The sequence below is a fragment of the Pteropus alecto genome, unplaced genomic scaffold (genome assembly GCF_000325575.1).
Source record: "Pteropus alecto unplaced genomic scaffold, ASM32557v1 scaffold44, whole genome shotgun sequence".
Taxonomy (NCBI): domain Eukaryota; kingdom Metazoa; phylum Chordata; class Mammalia; order Chiroptera; family Pteropodidae; genus Pteropus; species Pteropus alecto.
This window is the reverse complement of record NW_006436812.1, coordinates 7,128,336-7,131,824: the sequence shown is the minus strand read 5'-3', so window position 1 is coordinate 7,131,824 and position 3,489 is coordinate 7,128,336. Positions and strand designations below refer to the sequence as shown.

General features: G+C 51.8%; 1 protein-coding gene across 1 annotated transcript in view; it reads left to right on the top strand.

The window, feature by feature from the left end:
- Positions 1-3,489, top strand: part of LOC102880941 (hemoglobin subunit alpha-like) — a 5,143-nt gene that overhangs the window by 1,096 nt on the left and 558 nt on the right. The gene's annotated exons all lie outside the window — the stretch shown is intronic.

Below are 3,489 nucleotides of genomic sequence, written 5' to 3'. Positions count from 1 at the left end.
CAAGGGCCCCTCTCTGGGGTGAGAGGTGCGGAGTTATAAGATTGCCACCCTCTTTGAAGTCTCTCTGATCACTGTTAAACTTACTATTTAGATCAAAATAAAGCAAAACAAATAGACCTCCAAAATAGACCGCTTCTTGTGCAAAGGCAGGCTCTGGACAATTTCTATGAGATTCCCATCTCCTCCCTACCAGAGAGAAGGTGGGTTTGAACGAGGGTTGCAGTCCCACACACTCTTCCTGGGCCACAGTAACCCTCTTCAGGCAGCACAGTCTGGGAAGCAGAGAGGGGAATGAGCAGTCTGCAGCAGTCAGGGTGCACTGGGAGGAGCACTTTACCAGAGTACCTTGCTCCCTTGTTCTCCATTTCACAAGGCACTTTAATAGCTCACTCTGTGTCCAGCCCTGTGTCCCCCAGCTGACCACCTCCTCCCCTACTCGCTCAATTCTGCAGCCAGAATCTCCTGGGGCCTCCCAGCGTTTCTACCTGGGTGCTGGGAGTAAAACTCGGGAAAGGCCCCTGTCCCAGGTGCTGAAGCCCTGGACTCCACATTGGAATCTCCAGCACCCCACCCAGGTCCGCAGCCATCTGAGGGACACTATCAGCACTCTAGCCCAGCCCCAATCTCCAGGGCAACATGCAGCGCTGAGCAAAAGTTTGGGGAGGGTGGCAAACCTCTTGCTCACCGCTGTTTTTCTGGACATAGACATCTCTGAACAGCTGGTGAGTTACTTCCCCCAATCCGCCATGCACTCTTCCGCTGACCCACAGTCCAACCCATTTTTATTTAAATGTAGAAATCCACTTATGCTTTCACACACACACACTCTTTTGTGTCGTTCAAAGTAGGGAGAGAGTGTCCCTCTGCCTTGTTCCCCCACTGCACAGAAGCCTAAGCTAATAGTTTGGGAATAAGCCCCCTGCCTCCTATCCTGTGTTGGAGGACACGGCTACATCGACAACTATACCTTTTTCTTGTCAAAAATATCACGTTTCTGAAAAACGTCATTATACCGTACATATTTGTCTGCAACCTGCTCTTCTCACTGAACCATGTCTCTGCTACATCTGTTCTGGCCAGTTCATTCTGTCATCTCATTAACATACAATGTATTGGTCATTATTATATTTCTATTAATTTCCTGTTGATCTTTGCCAATATTCTCTTAAGCCATTTGTCATACATATACTCTTCCCATATTAGGAATGTAAGCCATTGGCTGAGGTATGTTCTCCAAGTCTTGCCTTAAAAGGGCTCAGGGGGCAGGGGGATTGGAGCAAGATGTGAAAGGAGAGGTTGTCCCGGGCCCGAGGAGTGGGTGTTTTGTTGTTTTAAGTCCCTAGGGTCTTATCCTTTTTGTTCTTCAGAGCCAGGATTGAATCTTCTGAGCCTGTGGACAGAATCAGGAATAGAGTGGAGGTAGGAAAGGAAAGTGAAATGAGTTGGAGGAGGGTCCAGGATAAACAAAATAAGAAGAGCAGACACAGCAGGCAGAACCTGAGAGCGTTGCTGAGGCTTGTCTGAGCTACTTTCTTCTCAGTCCAAGTCAGTTTGACTTGGGCAAGTCTTGAGTAATAGTCCTAGGGGAGGGATGAGGACAGAGGGGTAGGCTGAAGGAAGCCCATGCAATCCACCCCCAAAGCAAAGTCTTCTTCCAGGCTCCCAGGAAAGGGCATATCAATGACTTCTCGCTCCCTTTTCTTCTCACCCAGCTCTGATGTTTAACCTCATCAGTAACCTCCTCCACCAACTAGACCAAAGGACTCACTTATCACCAGGAAGGGGACTGCACCAGCTGGATTTCCTGCCCCTTCTCACTGCTCCACCAGAGTGCATCCCTTCCCCCATCCTGCAGGGACTGACCAACCTCTTCGCCCTCACATCTCCCTGCAACCATTCTGTATCCACAGAGGCCATCTTTCACCCTGCCCCCCGCCCACGAGGCAAGTAGTAGGCACCCCCTCCACCCTACTTTATCTAATACTTACTCATCCTCCAGTCTCACCTCCTCAGGAAAGCTCACCATGATCCTCAGACTAACCTTGGTATCCTTGAATGCCTCATCCACCCCCTTCATGCTTCCTTAGAGCCTTTAATGAGATTTGAGACTATATGTTCTTGTGTGATGATTTGATGACTTTGTCCCAGCTAGGCTGAAATCTCAGCTCTTGTTCATCAGTTGCTATGTTTATCAATTCAACAACTATTAACATAGTGATTCTTGTATCAGGCACAATTTGGGAGATGGGAGAGGGGTATCATTGAGAACTAGGACCACTTGATCAGTGGTGGAGAGGGACAGTCATTCACACAATCACACAGAGATCCTGAATAGGAGAGGCCACCTTGCTGAGTTCCCCACGTGGGGCTGCAGGACCACCACCCTGTGAGAAGTTTGAGCTGGGAGACTTCCACCCCAGCCATGTGAATTATGTTCCTTGAAATGTATTTCTGCCCAAAGACTGGCACTCCATGACACTCAATGATTATTTGAGGAATAAAAGGGAGCTGGAAGAACCAAGGCTGAAGTGGACCAGGAGGGATTCTAAGCAGGAATTCTTGAGAATATGTGAGCAAGGACCTCCTTGTGCGCATTCATCTCTCTCTTCTTTGGTCTAAGCGAGTCCTTTCTTTCTGCACTCAATCGCCCATTCATTGACTATTCTGTCCAAGTTAAACATGTCCAGCGTGTACCAATCCCAGGTGCAGGAAGGGTCCCCAGGAGAGCGCAGCCTGTGGCTAGGGAAACTCAGGGACCCTAAGGGGTGTCATTGAGCTCACATGGTGGAAGAGCCAGCATCGATCCACCTCTACAAACCAGCTCCCACCAACTAGGCGGCGAAGATATCACTTCTGGGGGAGGTAGACGCAGCGCATGAGAAGTTGCAGTTGGGAGGGAGAAATATTCTGGCCAGGGGCCACCGGGTGCCTTTTCGCGAACTGGTAGCGATGCCTCCACCACTCCAGACACCCGCCTTGCTAGATGCGCCCCCTGCGGTGCGGGTCAGGCGGCGCTTTCGGGGCTCCGCGCCAGCCAATGAGCGAGGCCTGGATGGGCGTGCCCCTTGAGCCTCGGGCATAAAAGTTCCGCGCACGCCCCGCCCACCACTCTTCTGGTCCTTACACAGACTCAGAAAGAACCCACCATGGTGCTCTCTTCTACCGACAAGAGCAACGTCAAGGCCGCCTGGGATAAGGTCGGCGGCCATGTTGGCGAGTATGGGGCAGAAGCTCTGGAGAGGTGAGGCCCTTTCTCCTGCTCCGACCTCAGGGCTCAACACTAGCCTCGGGGTCTTGCCAGCAACCCCTCGGTGGGCTCCGCCAGGGCTGGCGCCCACATCCCCAAGATCTCAGAGTCCGGATCGCGGACCTGCCCCAAGAGGCCTGCCAGCGCCCTCTTTCAAATCAGAGGCTCACGACCCTGCCCTGGAACACCACCTCCACCCAGCTGCTCACCCTCCTCTCCCCGCAGGATGATCCTGAGCTTCC